Source organism: Taudactylus pleione, unplaced genomic scaffold, assembly GCF_031769625.1.
Source record: "Taudactylus pleione unplaced genomic scaffold, aTauple2 ptg000381l, whole genome shotgun sequence".
NCBI lineage: Eukaryota > Metazoa > Chordata > Amphibia > Anura > Myobatrachidae > Taudactylus > Taudactylus pleione.
The window spans coordinates 5,913,082-5,934,038 of NW_028284782.1; positions in this window are offsets into that span (position 1 = coordinate 5,913,082).

Below are 20,957 nucleotides of genomic sequence, written 5' to 3' on the forward strand. Positions count from 1 at the left end.
CGCCCTAAAGGGGAGGAGTATAACAATTTAACACAAGCTATAAATCTAGGTCCCATCCCAATACAAAACAGGATCTCCCAAAGATAGTGCCACTCTACAGAGTCAAAGGCCCTGGCGGCATCCAAAGACACCACCACTGCCCCATCCTCCACAGAATCCGCCAGCTGTAAAATTGAATATAATCTCCTAAGATTTTGTGAGGTAGACTTTCCTGGCATAAAACCAGTCTGGTCAGGATGTACTACCTCACTAATTATCCTATTGAGCCTGAGTGCAAGCATTTTGGCCAATATTTTAATATCCGTAGAGAGGAGGGAAATCGGACGGTAAGAGCCAGGATCAAGGGGATCTTTTCCAATTTTAGGGATCATGACAATAATGGCCTCAGACATAGAACAGGGGAGAGTACCCAGGTCACACAGTTCATTAAAAAGATTAAGTAATCTGGGAAAAAAGAAAAGGGCATGCTTCTTATAAACCTCAATGGGAATCCCATCTACTCCTGGGGCCTTACCTCCCGGAAACGAAGAAACAGCCACCCCGACTTCCTCTACTGTAAATGGGGAGTCTAGATATGCTCTGCTATCCTGAGAAATGGAGGGGAGGGATATATGTCCCAAATATTCAAGCATCTCGTCTAGGGAATAATGGGCTTGAGAGCTGTAAAGGTTAGCAAAGTATTCATAAAACACCTTCGTGATAGCTGGTGTAGAAGAGTGCAAGTTACCACAGGAGTCACGAATTTGAGCTACAACTGTAACAGGTCGGACCTCTCTAGAAAGATATGCCAGAAAAGCCCCAGATTTATCCGAGTCTGAATATTGACTATGCCTAACAAATAGTAGACGTCTTCTAGATTTATCTAAAAGGAAATCAGATAAAACTTTAGTGGCCTCCATATATGCGGATCTAGCAACAATAGAACCCGAAGATAGATATCTCTGTTCCAGCAAAGTACAACGATTTTCCAGCTCAGTCTCCCTTTTCTTATGAAAAGTTTTAATATTTATCACCCTACCAATTAAGGAACCTCTCAGAACAGCCTTGAAGGCATCCCATAATATGTTATAGGAAACTGAGCCAGTATTCTCAGTAAAAAAATTAGCCCATTGGGATTCCAATTCCGAGCCCGCACCCATTAAAGTAAGCCAGAAGGGATTAAATTTCCAAAAGGAATGGCCTCACGGAGCAGCAACATCAATAGTCAGTGCTAAGGGGGCATGATCCGATACACCCCGGGATCGGTACTCCACCTCCACAACCTGCGGGACCAGCCTCCCGGATATCAGCGCGAGATCAATCCTAGAAAAGGAATGATGAGAGGCCGAGAAGCAAGAGTACCGAGCCAAGGAAGGATGCTGAGCCCGCCATACATCCACCAGCCCAAGCTCATCCACTAAATTAGCAAAAGAATGAGGGGAGGGGCCAGACACATTCAAACTTTCACGCCACCTATCTAGGGCAGGGTTTAGCACGTTATTAAAATCCCCGACACAAATAACCGGGGTATCAGGTGATAAAGAAATAAATTCAGCAGATTTCCTTAAAACCTCACTGGCATAAGGTGGGGGAATATAAATTGCAAGAATGTAAAATGGAGAGGAGTGAATAGAAGCCAGTATGAAGACATATCTACCCATGGGGTCCACTCTAACATCATCCAGCACAAAATTTAGGGATTTTCGAACCAAGACTGACACACCTCTGGAATATGAGGAGTGTGTAGAATGGTAAGCCCAGCCTATCCAAGGTTTGCGCAAGGCCAAAACTTTCCCGCCCACCAAGTGCGTCTCCATCAAACAGATAATATCGGCCTGGGCCTTTTTTACCTGATTCAATACTAAAGAACGCTTGACCTTATCATTGAGGCCCCGGACATTCCAGGAGAGAACCCGGAGAGTGGAACCTAAACTAGTAGCCATCATGGGGTAAGCCATATATCAGGAGAACGAGGAGACATTAATAACGGAGACAAGACAACAGGGAGAGGAGACCAGCGAGACACAGCAGCTCTATACAACAAAGAAAACCGCAAAGGCCGAGAATAGCTTAAATACCAGCATATTAGTTTGGTAGATGACATAGCAATGGCATGAAATAAAACAAACATAAAAAAGTAAATTCCCACACAATATCCCTTAAGAAAAACCCACATCCCACCCTGTATATCCACCCCAACCAGATATACCCAAATCCCTAACCAAACAACTATTAACCCCAAGCCAAGATATCCGATAAACCCCTTATTCTTGTTGAATTATACTAAAGAGTAAAATAGAAAAAAGAAGAGGGGGGGAGCAACTCTTACCTCAGCCGTAAGGTGGAGTATCGGCTAGGCCCAGAAAAGAATTACCCTCCCCGGCACCCAGCACCCAAAATAACCATATAAATGAATACCACAATAATAATGCCAGTTGAGAAGCATCAAAAAAAAAATAATAATAATAATAATCAGCAGACTATGTAAAGAACAAACACATCTGGAATATTAAGTTCAAGTCAGTCCGGAGGAGCATCTTCCCCATGACCTCTAAGATCCAGCCACGATGAAGCCTCCCGTGGGGAATCGAAGAAGTGAGATCGACCATCAGCCACCACACGGAGTCGAGCAGGAAACAACATGGCGTATGAGAGGCCCAGATCACGTAAACGACGTTTAATTTTTTTAAATTGGGACCTAGACTTCTGAACATCCATAGAAAAGTCCGGGAACACAGCCACCCGACTTCCATTGTATTCCAAAGGGCCCCGTAGACGAGCCAAGCGAAGTATCGAGTCTCTGTCCTTGAAATGCAGGAATTTAGCAATAAATGTGCGGGGGGGGGCAACAGGAGGCAGAGCCCTGCCAGGGATACGGTGCGCTCTCTCCACTGTAAAGTGAGCAGTGAAATCATCTCGGCCAAATGTGTCCACTAACCATTTTTCTAGGAACTCCTCTGGTTGAGACCCTTCCGACTTCTCTGGAAGGCCCACAAAACGGATGTTATTCCTACGAAGACGGCCTTCTATATCAGAGATTTTCGTACGACAGGCCACCATCTGGGACTCCAAGGTTGTAAGCCATCCCGCAACCGGTGCAGTGATATCCTTTAATGTGGAAATACGAGTCTCAGCCTCCCCGACACGTTCTCGCATCGTCTGCATATCATGACGGATAAGAGAAAGTTCCCCATAAACTTCTGAAATCTTGCCAGACAACGTTTTCTCTGAAGAAGTAATTGCCTGCATTAAATTTTGCATAGTGATCTCAGGCCCGCGGGGGAAACTCCCCAGGAGCAGGCAGGGAGGAGGGCTGAGAAATAGACGGTGTTTCTGAAGAGCCGGATCCCGTAGCCCCACCCGTTCCAGAACGGGAGAACCTTTCCAGCCGCGCAGCAGCCGACTGTTGGGAATTTTTCCCCATCTTCACTGGGCCTCAGGGACCGATGCAGGAGGGTGAAACCAATACTGGGTATTGATTAGCAGCTGGACACAATGCAGGGCAATGATCAGCAGCCAGGCACAGCACGGGGTGGTGATCGACAACCGGATACAGAGCAGGGTGGTAATCTGCAGCCGGGCGCTGTACAGGATGGGGACCAGCAGCTGGGCACAGTGTAGGGTGATAATTAGCAGCTGGGTACAATACAGGGTGGCACTCAGCAGATGGGGAGAGTGTAAAATGATAAGCAGCTGCTAAGCTCAGTGCAGGATGGTGATGTGCAGCTGGACACAGGGGGAGCAGAGTATGCAGTGTCTCAAATGACCCAGGGAGCCAAAGAAAGGGCCAGCCACCTTTCCAACCCGTCAGGACACTAACCAGAGGTGTGCTGCACCCAGCACTGCAGACAGGAGGTCCAAATCAGCATGTTTCCGGATCCAAGATGGCGGCCACGATCGGGAATCGCGGGTCCACAGCCGCAATTAATGTGCAATCTGCACACTATATAAAGATTCCTCTCCTCCCCAGCACCTCAGGGACCCCTCCGACTGCCAGAAAACACCAACGCCGGAGCCAGGAGCAGCCACAGAGACCAGGATCCGGATCCAAGATGGCGCCCGCGACGAGGAAACGCTGCAGGGAGAGACTTTCAACTCCCACAGCACAGCAGCCAGCGTGTCCAGACCAGCCTGACGACTCTTGGAGCAAGCAGTGGTAAGTATCCTGCAGCAAGGTAGGTGCCAGGGACCAGGCAGGGGACTCAGAATGGGTTAAAAAGGATATTAGGGCCCAGGAGCTACGGAGTCAGCAGCCTATCTCCAGCCCATCCAGGCCACGCCCCCCCTCTTCAACATTTCTTTACAGGTAAACTACAAGTCCCAGTGGGCCCTTAATGCCCCGCATGCTGATACTTGTGGTTCTCCAAGTACCAGCATGCGGGGGAGGCTAGCTGGGACCTGCAGTTCTACTGTAAAGACAATTTTTTATTTCTTCAATTTTTACACCCACATTGACACAATCAACCCACCAACAACCGCACAGGGGATTGCCCCGGGATATCAGCCAAGGCTAGAGGTGCCCTGGAGAGGGGGACCCCTTTATTGGAGGGGTCCCCAACTCCCCAGGGATCCCAGGCCTGGGCTGACTTGTGGTCAGGGCTGATGCTGTGGCTGGGGGTTCCTATGATAGGGCTCTCCTGGCTGTGGCATCAGCCCCTCGCTAGAAAGGGCCCAGGACTGGTTCTGTGAAGTACAGGGAGACCCTACGCAAATTTTTTCCTGGAATTCCAGGACCAGGACTGGTTCCCATAGCCCAGTGCTGGTTGTATTAAGTACAGTGGAACCCTACATATTTTTTTCCTGTACTTAGTCAACCAGGATTGGGTTTGAAAAGTCTGGGGCTGGTTGTGTTTTGGGGGGTACCTCACGTCATTTTATTTTTTTACATTTAACTCTTTATTTGCTTTTTACAGTCAGATACATGCAGGCATCTCACTGATGGCTGCATGTATCTGTGTTAATTAGACCTGCTCTTGCTCAAATCGAAAGTATGAAGCAGGTCTATTAATTTAGGGATTTCAAGTTCGATTTGAAGTCCGATTTTGAGTTCAATTTCAAATCGAATGAAAGTAAATAAGGGTTTTGTGTGTTGGTCTATGTAAAAGTACCAATGTTTTCCCGATGTTCGATTTGAGGTCGATTTGACTAAAATTCGATTTGAAATTCGATTTTATATTCGATTTGGCCTCTAGTAAATACCCAAATGCTAAATCGAATACAAATCGAAAGAAAATCGCATGCCAAATCACTGAAAATGCCAAATCGACCATTAGTAAATTTACTCCTTAGACTCCAAAAACTCTCACGAATTAAACTCTCATCCAGATGTTTATCCATTTTGAAGATAAAACTCGACCACTGTGAGAATTTACTGCTAAATTCTCACATTTTCTAAACTCTCACCCTATTACATTTGGCCCATGGTCTTGAGATAAAGACTTCACCACTATTTTCTCTTTTTCCAACAAGTGTAAGAATAACAAATTATATATTGTAGTGAAAGATAGAAAAAGGGTAAGGGGGGAGGGAAAAAAATACCTTCATTACTTAAACTGCTCCAACAACAAGAAGCAGTAATGTCCTCCATGACACTGCAAGGACATTGCAGACAAGTAGGCTTTCCCAAAGCTATTTATACTACAAGTGTGACATGAAATAAAACAAAACCTTAAAACCAGTCATTAAGATACAACACCCTTAACATAAATAAAATGTTTTGTCTTAGTCTCCATTTTTACTGTTTTATTCTGCATCATTCCGCTCAGCCTGGCAAACTCTTTGCTTCAAGCAAATGTTTTGCTCAGTTTTGTAGTGGTGCCATAGCAACATTAATTTCCCTCTTTTTTAAATATGCGCCTGCCATGCATGTGACATTCCTTTTATTTGTTTATTTATCTTTCAGATTTTTTCTGTAACTGAAAAAAAAAAGAAACCAAAGTATGATCTCAGCTTTTGGCAAGAGAAGCAGAAGAACTACCTGAACTAACGAAGCAGCGGTCATTGGAATGCAAGGCAGCAGCATGCGAGTAGCCAGAGGAAATATAAAATTAATTAGCAACATAATTTAGATCCTTACATACCTTGTAAATGTTCCTTAATGTTTGCACTAGTAAGATAGTCTTGGCTGAGACCCTGCTCTTTTATTTCACAGGACCTGCACAGTAAATTATTGCACATGTAGCTAAACCACTTACTTTTGTTGAACTTCTCTCAAACATTTAGATTAAGCTGAGCCATGATTTGCTGGTATAAATGTGGTTAAAGATTTTGGTTCAGTTATATGACACCACTGAGTCAAAGGACTTCTACGGTGTTCACCTTTGGATATGAATAAGTTTGTTGGTCGACTCATTGGGGCCGATCCGAAGTAACATAAAGTGGCTGTAGTAGCGGACAGTCGCAGAACCCAGATTTACTACCTTATGCCAATGTGAGAATACATAGGGCTGATGCGGGGGTTTGTGCATCTGGAAGGGGAAACCCTGCAATCCATTAATTTTATGCCAGCCGCCACAACCAATGTCATTAGTATTGGCACTTGCACCAGCTCCATCATAGATGCAAGAGATCCATCAGAAACAGGCTTTCCTTCATAGTATGCACGACTCAGAGCTTATGCTATGCACCCACAACACTCCCATGACACTCCCACAAGACAGGGAGGTTCTGTTGGCTCGCATTGCTGCAGCATTAAAATGCCCAATTTCACGAATGGACAGATCTGGATTAAATAGGAAGGACATGTGCAAAAATGCATTACATCACATCTGCGCATGAACTGTATGCTTAAACTCTCCATTTGTGCCAGGGGCAGTTTAAGATAGCAGGGAGCCCACGTGCAGTCTCCGTGCAGGCCCTCTCCTTTCTGACAGCACAGAGGCTATGGCTTTGCACCAGGGTCTATCGCGGTTGCACAGGTATTTGGGAATTTGGCGCATGTGATATGTTCTCGGAGACTTCTCTAGTGCTCATGCGCAATCTCCAGGAAATTGGGCACCACACCATTTTCCTGGTGATTGTGTCTGTAGCACCAGCCGACAAAGGACTACGGAGAGGTAAGTATAATCATATGGGTGCAAAGTATGTGGAGAGCACCCTACACCCTGCACCCATTATAGATATGCCCATGCACAGAGATTCATCCTATTCAGAATCAGCCCCATTAACTGGTAAAATTCCTCTCTACTCCCCATGGTGGAGAGGTATCAAGCGTTCTAAATAATAGAGAAGCAGATAAGTGGAGAAATTGCCCATAGCAACCAATCAGTTTTTATCTATCATTTTACAGACTGTACTTGATAAATGCTAGCTACAGATGTGTCCTGCTACACCTTTGCTGATCGCGCTTCAATCATGCGCATGCATCGCGCCATGCAATTAACCGCAGCAGCATACGCTATGGTACGCTGTAGCGCACACTGTGATCGCACCATGCAATCCTATGTCAGTGCATCTTTTGGGGGGTGACAAGCTGATTTCCCCATTTTTGATAGCACTTTCCGCCTGTTTAAGTTTCGCCGGGTTGCGTTTTCGCGTACTTTGGAACTGAATACGCCGAAAAGTTTCCACCCCTAAAATTGGCGTTGTAGGCAAAAAGTTTGGCAGACGAAAAGTATTGAGGGTGCGAAACTAATTGAATACGGGCCTGAGACTCAAATATTAGGCCACTTAAAATGGAAATATATATATATATATATGCTTTTATTGCGCTATTGCCCAATTCAAAGGGCAAAGTGTGTTGATCTTACCGTAGTAAGCTACTTTCCAGCCCCAGTACCTCAGGTTGCAGGTTGACTACGACGGTTGACTATTTTTTTTTATAAATTTTTTTAAATATAGCAACCCTGTCTATTTTGGTGAGATCAAAAACAGGAATGGTTGGTGTAAACACTTTTTTTATGAATACTTCTTGGCAGACTGTTTCTTACTAAAGCAAACAATTTCTCCCTCCCCTTTGGTATGTAAGCTCTCACGAGCAGGGCCCTCTTCCTCTTCCCTCATGTGCATCTCCTTGTCTTTTGCACACATCCACTAGACGATTAAATTGAGCGATTGAACGATAATGATATCATTATCGTTCGATAATCATTTGAAAATCGTTGGTCTTTTAGACATCTATCATCGTACAAATATGTTGTACAACCAGACGATATCGTCAGGTTCAACATGTTTGCAGATGATTGATGTACCTTCACTGAACGACTGCTCCTTCACTGAAGGCACAGCACAGACAGACAAACGACTGCACGATTACAATGTCGTGCAGTCTTTTACCTATTGTCTAGTGGATGTGTGCCTCTATGCTTTCATTTACTGCTAACTCTAAACAACGGCACCTAACACTTGGTTGCTGACACCCTGCTGCTTATTTAAGTGTTATGCAGCATTGTTTATAAATCATGTATTTGTCCTGTAGTATGTATGTACTGTTAATAACTATTTTTCTAGTGTGCTCATTTGTTTATGTACTTTGTAAGGTGCTGCGGAACCCTTGTGGCGCCATATAAATAAAGGATAATAATAATAATAATTTCTCAATCAATGGAAAATCAATATTAGATTTATTTCATACTTAAAAAAAGTATACAATTTTGTGATAATCGCAAGTTAGTTTTATAAACTCATTGCATGAAAAATTCCCCCCCCAAGAATCTGTGGTCCCCCCCCTCCAAGAATCCGTAGTTCCCCCGTTACAATAGAGTTATTTGTTTCCCTCACATGTGACCAGTGATTTACTGTAATAATGAAAGGCTTGTGACCCCGGGGATAAATTTGAGCTGATGCCCTCTAACAATTCCATAGCTAACAATGGCACACACACTAAAAATCTCACCTGTCCTCCAGATAAAGCACACAAACACATAACATACTACAGAATAGGCATGCATCAAATTGTATTGTAGGTTGTCCAAACTTTTTAAGTGTTAGAGCTATATTAACTAAACAGCAGGTTTTCAGACTTATGAATTTAGAACTGCAATAGTTATAAATTCTAAATCAGTCAAATGTTTTGCATTTATTGCTACTGTCATTTTAAAACCCACTGTTTAGCAAAAATAACCCTTGGTTCTTTTTTTTTTTTTAAATGTTTTTTTTTAAGTCAGCAGAGACCAAGTAATGCACAAATACATATACCACAAAAGTATATTATATTCATAATAATAAGGCAAGAGTGAAATTAACAAAAAGTTACAGCTTGTATTATTAAAAAAAATATACACTGTTATCAACAATAGTCAAATATAAGAATGATAATTAGTCTGGTCTATTAACACCAGTCAATAATCAAGCATATCATTTCAATTTCTGGGGCCAAATGTAACAGGATGTGAGAGTTCAACAGTAAACTCTCACACTTTTTAAACTCGCCCATTTAGGAGAAAATTGCTGATCATCAGTTACTCCCATATGTTAACAGATTTTCATTCCAACCAATCAACTAGTTGGCTGGTTGGACAGATAATCTTTAGATGTGTGGCCAGCTTTAGGGGTAAATTTACTAAAGGTCGATTTGGCATTTTCAGTGATTTGGCATGCGATTTTCTTTCAATTTGTATGTGATTTTGTTCGGGTATTTACTAAAGGCCAGATCGAATGTAAAATCAAATTTCTAATTGAATTTTAGTCAAATGGACCTCAAATTGAACATCGGGAAAACATTGCTACTTTTACATAGACCAACACACAAAACCCTTATTTACTATCATTCAAGGGATAGTAAATCTCCGGGGGTGTTAGAAGAGAGACGCTCATGTTTTTAAAGAGGGACTCTTAGGGCTTGAAAAAATGGCTCACCACAAACCCTTTTACTGCCTCCCAGAGCCTCCTGCTATCTTGTTACCCTGTGATCCATTCCTCCATCACTCCACTGCTTCGGACTTCATGATAGAACAACAAGTGGATGCATGCCTGGACATTAAGAGCTACTAGCACCTGTAGTCCACCTGTAAAAAAAATGTAAACAAAAGATATGACACATACCAAATATTGAATAAATTTTTTTAAAAAACACTCCCCCACACATCCCTTTTACACTAATTTGGGATCATATCTTCTTCGTTCCATGTAACACCCCAACACTTGCCAAAACAAAAAATCCTGACAGACTGGCTCTGTGCAGAGTGTGCAGCAGACCTGTGTCAAGAGTGACAGGTTACGGCCAGTCACTCCATAGAAATGAATAAAGAAGCGCTGATTGGCTGAGAGTGTGGGACCTGTAGTACACCTGTAAAAAAAACAATATTATTTACTACAGTGCTTGTTTTTTATCTACCTTCCAATAAGGAGCCCGACTGCACGCCTTCTCTACAACCCAGGAGTTTCCAATCTTACCAATTCGGCTACCCCATCATACATGGAACATCGAGCGGCAACATATCAGCTCCCATGCAAGTGGGTAGAGCCGGACCTGCCAGCTACAGTGACCGCGGCTCTCATCACACCACCGCACTTTTGGAGGATAAAAGCTGAGGTGAGAACGGAACTATCTTACACTAGCGGTTGCACAACAGTCACCGCAATACATGCAAGCTACCTCTGGCAGCCTCATCTGTTATCAAACTCGCCGCTGGTCGGGTTGAGGTTTACTTCGGCCCACGGAGCACCTTAATATTATCCTAAGGGCTTTGATTTGGTATGGAATCCACAAGAGACTATGGGGTCTATGTACTAAGCAGTGATAAGAGACAGAGTGTAAAGTGATAAGTCTGTGATAAAGTGCCAGCCAATCAGCTCCCAACTGTCATTTTTCAAACACAGCCTGTGAGATGACAGTTGGGAGCTGATTGGCTGGCACTTACTTATCACTTTTCACTCTGTCTCTTATCACTGCTTAGTACATAGGCCCTGATTCAGAGCCGGATGCTCTGACAGAGCGCTCGCTCTGGATCAGGGCCGTCCTTCTGAATTTTTAGAGTGGCCTCCTGGCTGCTCGTATAGCTGTGGGTGACCATCCACAGCTATAGCGAGCGGCCAGGAAGATGGTCGCGATGGTCAAGACCATCGCGACCATCAGGCTTGCGACGAGACCCTTGTGGTAGAGTCTCGTTGCCGCAAGCCCTGGAGTGCTTTTGGCTCTATCAGAGCCGAAAGCACTCCCACTGACATCACTTGTGATATCAGTGGGGCCGGCCCCAGATGGCAGGCATTCCCATGAGAACGCCTCCATCTGGGCAGGCACGCCCCCGGCACGCCCACCAAAGGGGGCGTGCTGTCACTCACCATCGACAGCATGCCCCCTTTGTAGCGAGACCCTTATCGACGGCTTGCCCATCGCTATCTGGGTCTCGCGCATGCGCACGACGGAGCCACCTCCATCGTGCGCATGCGCACTGGGCCAACATCGACCCGCTTGCGAACACTCAGCGCTCGCGAGCGGGTCTGAATTAGGCCCATAGACCCCTATATTACTTCTTTCTTTGCAAAAGAACATTGATTGTGTGTTACACCTTGGATACAAATAACATCCTAACTCTCTTGTCTATATAACGTTCCAGTGACTTTCAGGCCCCCCCAATTCATTTCATTATATCATTTATTATTTTTTGTGCTCAATATAATTTTTAGCAATATTTTCTCTCTCTATGATTGCCTTTATACCACTCCATAGAAATGAATAAAGAAGCGCTGATTGGCTGAGAGTGTGGGACCTGTAGTACAACTGTAAAAAAAACAATATTAGTTACTATTTACTCCTAATTCCCCCCGCACCCAAAGTCCAGTTTTCAACGCTGTGTTTTTCTCCTATTTTACAATACCAGAACAGGCTGAGATGTGCAGAGCTGGTTATGTATTTAGGGGAAGACCTCATGCTTTTTATTAATAATAATAATAATAATAATAATAATTTCTTCTATTTTTAACACATAAGGATGCCTGCACAGATCATACTGATCAGTAAATCAGAAGTGGCATAAAGTTAGTTTACAAATAAGCCACAACCAATTTGCATAGCATTGATGGCAAAACAGGATTTGGATACAGTTTGTTACAAATGCCCAACTAGCATTTCCATAAAGCATTAATGAAGAACAAAGTAACAATCACTGGAATAGGGCATTTAGCATTTCCAGAAAGCATTAGTGAAAAAGCCAGTAGCAGCCACTGGATGTATTGTACGTACACCAATCTAAGAAAGCATATCATTTTATAGAGGTGACATCTGCCAATATAAGACAAGGCAATGTGAACCCATTTAGTAAAAACTGTGTTTTAAACAGGAGTGGAATATAGTTCACTTCAGAAATCCTGGAACGCTGAGAAGGTATTTTAATGCCGAAATACAAAAAGGGTTGGCAGTGGCAAACGCAGGATTTCTAGAGGGGGGTTTCCAAATGCTTGATTTTAGAGCAAGTGTGGCCAGTCCATGAAGAGGGTATAATTAGCACTTAACCATATTTAATATGCATCATACAAAGTATATTGTGTTGCATAATTCCAGCATATACAGGACCAGTGATCACAGTAAGCGATTAGATGTGGTAGTAGGGCCATCCTACCTAAGCAGAATGTTTTTTTTCAGATGTTGACATCATTCCAGAGCCTTGGAGCAAGTCCGGGAGTCTGGGGGAGCAGCAGAAGAACCTAGCACTGCCCTGGACATATATGTACATATTGGTCTCCTTATGTACTGGATAGTGTATTATTATACCGTATTAATAATTAACCCTATTGATGGTCTATAGCAGTGCACCCCTAACAGTGCATGTTTTTCACCTCTCCTAGTTGGTGCTCAGGTATATTTATTACTGGCTGACATATTTTAAAAGATTCACTGGTGTTGCTAATCATTTAATTTGTGATACTGAGAAGAACATGCAGCACTAGTAACATTCTATTATATTACTATTTCTATTGTGGTCATGGTGTGTGCTGGGGAGGGGTTTTCCAGGCAGACGGAAACTCCCCCTGCGTTTGCCTATGGTTGGGATGCCCACTGAAAAGGAAAGGAATCTCCTCACCCCTCTCTAGCCTCCTCTTAGAATAACTGATCTTTAAACCTGCTATCCCTTCAAAAATGTTAGGTTTTATTATTAGGAGTGGTATGGCGACCTTTGGGTTAAGCAAAGTACAGCAATAAATCATTAGCAAATATTGAAAATTTAACCTCCAACTGAGCTAGAGAAGTACCATGCCAAGTCAATTCAAATACCACTCCAACTCAGTGGGTCTAAGGCTACTGTAAATTAGACAAAAGTGGCGATAAAGGGCAGTCTTGTCTTGTCCCATCTGTAAACAAACCGAGTGGATATTTTAGTTGTTAGTTAATAAAACTTTCCGGTCACTACACATTGTGCAAAACACATGAATAAACTCAGGGCCAAATCTTTGATAATTGAAAATGCGAATGAGGTGAGACCAAGATACCCTGTTGAAAGCCTTTTCTATGTCACAGCTGATGACAATACTGTCTTTATCTTTTGCACTGTAAGCATTTTGGGTAACAATGACTGAAAGCGTAAGGCCATTCATTTAGAAAATATTTTCAAGTCCTGATTCAGAAATTGGGTGGTACAAGACCAGAGTGGGGCCCTTGCCATGCTTAAGAAGTACAATAATATAAGCTGTACCAAAAGCTGGTGGCACTGGGTTACCTGAAAGAATACAATTGTCCAGGGATGCAAAGTGGGTGAAACATGCAGAGAGAGTAATTTATAATATTCCAGCAAAAATCCATCTAGACCTGGCTTTTTTCCAGTTTGCAATGCTTTAATAAATGAGGCTATGTCTTGTTATGTTATAGGGGAAAGTAAAACCTCCCTATCAGAATAAATACAGGCCGGCATGTCATATAAACTCGATACCCCTATCACAGTGTTGGCTAACCTTGACACTCCAGCTGTTATGGAACTACATAACCCAGCATGCACTGCTACAGTTTTGCTATTAGGGCATGCTAAAAGTGTGGCAGGGCATGCTGGGATATATAGTTCCACAACAGCTGGAGTGTCAAGCTTAGCCAACACTGCCCTATCAGGATCATCAGCCAGTGTCCGACACAAGTTTTCATAATATAGCAGAAATGCCTCTGTAATTTCATCTGGAACCACTGTAGATACATTTGGGTGTTAAACGGATGGAAAAAATAGCACACGACCCTCATTAAATTTGCCAGGTGTCAACCCATGCGATTGCCCAATCTAAAGTATTTATTTTTCTTAAATTGAAGATTTAGTTTGCCCATTCAGTAGATAGGACATCATAAAGATCTTTAGCTTCCTTATATTCATGAGCGTGTGAATCTGAGTGATCACTTAACATTCTAGTACAAGCTGCAGTAACAGCCTCACTAGCATGCCGAAAGCGTTGTTGGAGCACGTATGGGACACATACACTATGACGCGACTTCTCAAAACCTAGTTGGAAACTTGCCAAAAATATTAATGTCTTGGCTAAACAGGGGCGGATTGGGCCACCAGGACGCCGGGCCAGTTACCGCTGGGCGGGTCCCCATGGTGTCTGGCGGCCGCCCAGCCCTCACCCTTCAATTACTTGACCCCCCTCTGGCCCTCCCCCATAGTCCTGCCGCGATCGGAGCTCGATCTGGCAGCTGAACTACGTAGCAACACGGCCCGCCCTTCAACAGTTTGTCCCCCCCTCTTGTGGTCTCCTCTACCCCGGCGTCCCGCTACCGCGATCGGGTAGCTGCGCAAGTGCAGAAGCTTAGTGACACTGGCTAGGTTAAAAATATAAATAAATGCTCGACGGGGAGCTGCTGCGCATGCCCAGCCGAAACAGCTCCCCCCATAAGCCTTTGCGGAGCCCAGGCCCCTCCAGCCCCTCCCCAGCCCGCCTCCAGCCTCCTACACAGGCACAGATGCAAACCGAAAACACCACTATGTGCAGTGTCACCTTCCTCAGCCTCCGTTGCCTGCCGTCAGGCCTCTCTTTTTCTTTGTGCCATCTAATCCTGTTCCCTGGGGCTGCAGATGGCGGGGTGAGTGCAGCTGTTCCTGGGACTGAGAGAAGCGGCCCGTGACATGGATGGCAGCGGCATTCCCAAAACACACTCTGGCTGTCAGCGCGGAGAGACGGAACGACGGCGGTGAGCTGAGATGACCCTGGAGTGGAGGTGATTCTTGTACAGATTCTTTCACTCCTATCCAGTCCGCTTATTCCCACCACCACTCCCATCCTGCTTCCTGCTCCACACCACCACTCCCATCCTGCCCCCTGCTCCACACCACCACTCCCATCCTGCCCCCTGCTCCACACCACCACCCCCATCCTGCTTCCTGCTCCACACCACCACTCCCATCCTGCCCCCTGATCCACACCACCACTCCCATCCTGCCCCCTGCTCCACACCACCACTCCCATCCTGCCCCCTGCTCCACACCACTACTCCCATCCTGCTCCCTGCTCCACACCACCACTCCCATCCTGCCCCCTGCTCCACACCACTACTTCCATCCTGTCCCCTGCTCCCCACCACCACTCCCATCCTGCCCTCTGATCCACACCACCACTCCCATCCTGCCCTCTGCTCCACACCACTACTCCCATCCTGCCCCCTGCTCCACACCACCACTCCCATCCTGCCCTCTGCTCCACACCACCACTCCCATCCTGCCCCCTGCTCCACACCACTACTCCCATCGTGCCCCTGCTCCACACCACCACTCCCATCCTGCCCCCTGCTCCACACCACCACTCCCATCCTGCCCACTGCTTTCCACTATTACTCCTCTCCCACACCCTGTTCTGAACTACTACTCCCAGCCTGCCCCACACTACTACTCCAAGCCTGCACCTGCTCTGCCGTTACTACTACTCCCATTCAACCCCCTGCTTCCCACTGCTACTACTCCCATCCTGTCCCATGTGTCCCACTACTATTACTACTCCCATCCTGCTTCCCACTACTACTACTCCCATCCTGTCCCACTACTATTACTATTCCCATCCTGCTTCCCACTACTACTACTCCCATCCTGTCCCATGTGTCCCACTACTATTACTACTCCCATCCTGCTTCCCACTACTACTACTCCCATCCTGTCCCATTACTATTACTACTCCCATCCTGCTTCCCACTACTACTACTCCCATCCCGACCCCAGCGGTAGCAGAGTTTATGACGTTTGTGTTCCTGGTGCTAGTTCTGGTGGTGGCGTACACTGCGCACCCTATTTTTGTTCTTGTGGAGGACAATGTATTTGTATTTTTACCTCTGGGGGCCAATGTTAGTTTTCTGTAGGGGCCAATGTACTTGTTTTTTTTCTGTGGGAGCTGGTGTGTGTTTTATTTTGTTCTTGTTGAGGCTAATGTGTTTTTTATATTTTAATTTTTTTCATGTGGGGGCCAATGTGTTTTATTCTTTTCCGTGGAGGCTATGTGTTTTTTTTTATGCCAGATGTCATTGTGTGTATTATTTTTACTGTGGGGGTCAATGTGTTTCTTTTTTTGGGGAGGGCTAATATTTTTTTATTATTTTACTGTGGGGGCCAATGTGTTTTATCTTTTAATGTGGGGGATAATGTTTTTTTTTTTTTCCTGTCGGGGTTCAATGTGGGTTTTCTTTTCTGTGGCGGGCAAAGTGTTTTATTTTTTTCTTGTACATTGTTTTTGATCTGCACATGTGCCTGAGTGGCAGTGCAGGTACAGATGCATGCACCAAGTAGTGTATTAGAAATGTGTTAGTTGGTTACAGGGGGTTGGCTATAGAAACGCTGAATTGCTCACATTGGAGACCATATTAAGATGGATGATCTGTGCCTAGCATAGGGCTGTTGGAAGTTCCAATGGTGCGACCGATGTTGGTGTCTAAATTCTTAGGGGTCTACTCTCTAATCCTTGGAGAGATATAAAATGGAGAAAGATAAGTCCCAGTCAATCAGCTCCAAACTTTCATTTTTTTCCGCCCCCTCAATGGACCCCGACCTCTTCAACAGCCACGCCCCCATTAGGGCTGCTTCCATAAATTTTCCGGGCTGGTTTTCCATCCCAATCCGCCCCTGGCTATAAACAATAATTTTGGAAATGCACAAAAATTCTCTGAGATGGCCCTAAAATCAGGAAAACGTCAATTAAATTAAAAGAAATGAGGGACTACCAATTTAAAGTTAAAAAAAACTGGGGCATGATCTGAAACTAAAATGTCACCAATCCCAGAATTCCCAGTGCTATGGAGCAAGGCCTCAGGTATCATCCAATCCAATCTGGAAAACAGTTATGTGGATTGAACTTCCATGCTGATAGTCTCTGATTCAGATACATGTTCAGTTGCTGTCATGTTCAGTGACAAATACTTGCTCTGCATATCAACTGCCAGTTTTTCGACAATTTGCGTTGTTTCTAAAGGTAACATGTCGTGACTTAACAAGCTTTCTGGTATTTGGATTCCACAATCTGTAACATTTGCATCTGTAATATTTGTTTCATACAGCTCACCAGCTGCTTGCAGGTAGCAGTGCAGAGATGCTGGTACAGCTTTATATCATGTAATAACCAGGTCTCTCATAGGAGCTAAGTAGGAGACTTTTAGGTCTCTCACCATGTTACTCTCACACCTAGGCAAATTGGCCCCTGCACATGCTCACTAGTGAACTTGGCAGCCATCTTGGAACGGGGCATGAAGCCTCCCTGGAGGTACAGGAGGACTAGAGTCTGCACAGTAACACACTCCTCTTTCAACAGATGGGTGTTGTGCTCATTGCTCGTCCACTTGATACCATGTCTCCTGTGCCCAAGATGATTGGCCCTCTGTGGTATCCATCATATGCTTCAGACACAAGTGCAATGATCCCTCTTCGCAAACCGGACCTCCTTCCCATAGGGAAGGAATGGGTTGCAATCTGCAAGCAGATGCATTCATAATCTGATGATGGCGAGTGCTCCCGCACTCAAAATCATGAAAATATTGTATTTTCAGAGCTTGATGAATTCTGTCCCCTTACTAGTATTAGGGGACAGTGGGCCATTCCGCAAAAGGAGAGTAAAGCTGGCCACAGACATAGCGATATCTTCACGATCCGACATCCTGTACGATTTGCCATGAACTCTCCACGGGAGCTTCCCGGCAGTCATGAGCACTATTTGGTAAAAAAACCTGCAACTTTCACTTCCAATCTCACCATCCATTGGATCGTACGAATCGTGAGTTTCATCTTGACTTGCCCAAACAAAAGAAGAGGCTCTTCATGATTGGTGGGAAATTTAAATAATAATAACAATGGGAGGGGCTAGCCAGGGTGTATAAAAAGCAGCCACCAGTTTAACCCTGTGCACATTCTGCTCGGCTACTAGTGAGGATTGATTTATACCAGCTGAAACCTGTACATTGCTACTGTGCTCTTTGTATTTGGCTTGCCTTTTACAAAGTGTGTTATCTACCTGCAAGTGTGTGCATTATATCCTGTTCCTGAATTCTGTGATGATGCATCCCTATCAGTATAAAGTGTTGGTCGCCCAAGCTGGTATCCAGTTGATCCAGGAGAGGGCCCAGCGAAGGAGAAGAACATACTGGACCAAACAGTGGCTTTAGCAAAGGGATACCCGCTCTCACATATCCCTGTTGATGGAGATCAAGGACAATAACCTGGATGTCTACCGCAACTACCTGAGCATGGATGACGCCACTTTCCAGGAGTTGCTGACTATGGTGACCCGCCACATCCGGAGGCAAGATACAAGGTGGCGGAGGGCAATCCCTGCTGAAGACAGACTGGTGGCTACACTGAGGTACCTGACTACAGGAAGGTCACTGGAAGACCTAAAGTTTGGGCCACTCATCTCACCTCAGTCATTGGGCATCATCATTTCGGAGACCTGCAAGGCAATCGTTAAAGTGCTGCAGTTCCAGTATTGCAAGGTAAGAAAATAAAACAATACACATTTGTTTCTTGTCAAAGTAAAAAAGTTTTGGTTTTTTTTGTTCAATTTAACTCTTTATATAACTGTGACAGCCAGTATGGCTGCATTAACAAAACTATGCTGCATAGCAGTCATTAATATTTATGTGGCAAGAACACAACACTATGTAATTGTAAATATATTACATAAACATGTGTATAAACAGTACAAAACAGCATTATCACCAAATTTTATCAATCCCAATAGGTAGCGTGCTGTATGCTATACGGCAGGTCAGACACCAGATTGAACAGGCCAATACACACATGGCACAAGTACACATTGTGGCCCCGGCTTCCAGCAATGTATACTTGTGCCATGTGTGTAGTGACCTTGTCCAATTGGTGTCAACTCCACTATATAGCATACAGCGTGCACCTATTGGGAGTGATGAAACTTGGTGATAGTACAGGCAGCATAAAGAAAAAGAAAAAAACCTATCACCAAATTTTATCAATCCAAATAGGTAGCGTGCTGTATGCTATACGGCGGGTCAGACACCAGATTGAACAGGCCAAAACACACATGGCACAAGTACATATTGTGGCCCCGGCTTCCAGCAATGTGTACTTGTGCCATGTATGTAGTGACCTTGTCCACCTATTGGGAGTGATGAAATTTGGTGATAGTACAGAAGAAGAAGCTAAAAAAAGCATTAAAAGTAATGCGGCAAATCCTCCTCTGACTTCAACATAGCATTGTAGATAGTGCTGCTTGTGGTTGGGGTGCTGGGTGGAGGAGTCATCTCCAACTGGGCTGGGGGGTGCCTGACATAGGCATTTTGAGCAGGGGAATAAAGCTTAGGGTCAGTAATATAGGTGGAGTCTTGTAAATTACTGCTGAGGGATCGAATGAGAAGCTCATAGACGCACCTATGGAAATTTTTGACAGTTACCGTATCAATTTTTCTCATCTGACTATTTATGTGAGCAGTAAAGTCATCTATAGCATCGGGGGCTTTTTGGAGGATGCTTTCAGCTTTTTTTAGGAACGACTCCTCCTGTTCTGTGTGCTTTTGCTTTTTTGTATTCTTTTTTTTGGGGGGTGGTACCAAGGAGGAGGATGTTCCTGCTTCAATGGGTGTGGTGAAGTTTTCCATCTCGCTGTCCCCGATCAAAGTTAAGTCCGGCGTCACGGACAAATCAGGATCTTGGGTGGGAGTCTATATAGGGAAAAAAAATATATATATTAAAGTCATGTTTTTCTATATGGGAGAGGGAAGCAGCCTCCAGGTAGTGTGAGGTGCAGGGGGTGGGAGAGGGAAGTAGGTAGTGTGAGGTGCAGGGGGTGGGAGAGGGAATCAGCCACTAGGTAGTGTGAGGTGCAGGGGGTGGGAGAGGGAAGTAGCCTGCAGGTAGTTTGAGGTGCAGATAGTGGGAGAGGGAAGCAGCCTGCAGGTAGTGTGAGGTGCAGGCGGTGGGAGAGGGAAGCAGCCTGCAGGTAGAGTGAGGTGCAGGGAGTGGTAGAGGGAAGCAGCCTGCAGGTAGTGTTAGATGCAAGAGGTGGGAGAGGGAAGCAGGTAGTGTGAGGTGCAGGGGGTGGGAAAGGGAAGCCGCCTGCAGGTAGTGTTAGGTGCAGGAGGTGGGAGAGGGAAGCAGGTAGTGTGAGGTGCAGGGGGTGGGAGAGGGAAGTAGGTAGTGTGAGGTGCAGGGGGTGGGAGAGGGAAGTAGGTAGTGTGAAGAGCAGGGGGTGGGAAAGGGAAGTAGGTAGTGTAAGGTGCAGGGGGTGGGAGAGGGAAGTAGGTAGTGTGAGGTGCAGGGGTGAGAGAGGGAAGTAGGCAGTGTGAAGTGCAGTAGGTGGGAGAGGGAAGTAGGTAGTGTGAGGTGCAGGGGGTGGGAGAGCGAAGCAGCCTCCAGATAGTGGAAGAGGGAAGTAGGTACTGTGAAGTGCAGGGGGTGGGAGAGGGAAGTAGGTAGTGTGAGGTGCAGGGGGTGGGAGAGGGAAGTAGGTAGTGTGAGGTGCAGGGGGTGGGAGAGGGAAGTAGGTAGTGTGAGGTGCAGGGGGTGGGAGAGGGAAGTAGGTAGTGTGAGGTGCAGGGGGTGGGAGAGGGAAGTAGGTAGTGTGAGGTGCACGGAGTGGGAGAGGGAAGTAGGTATTGTGAGGTGCAGGGGGTGGGAGAGGGAAGC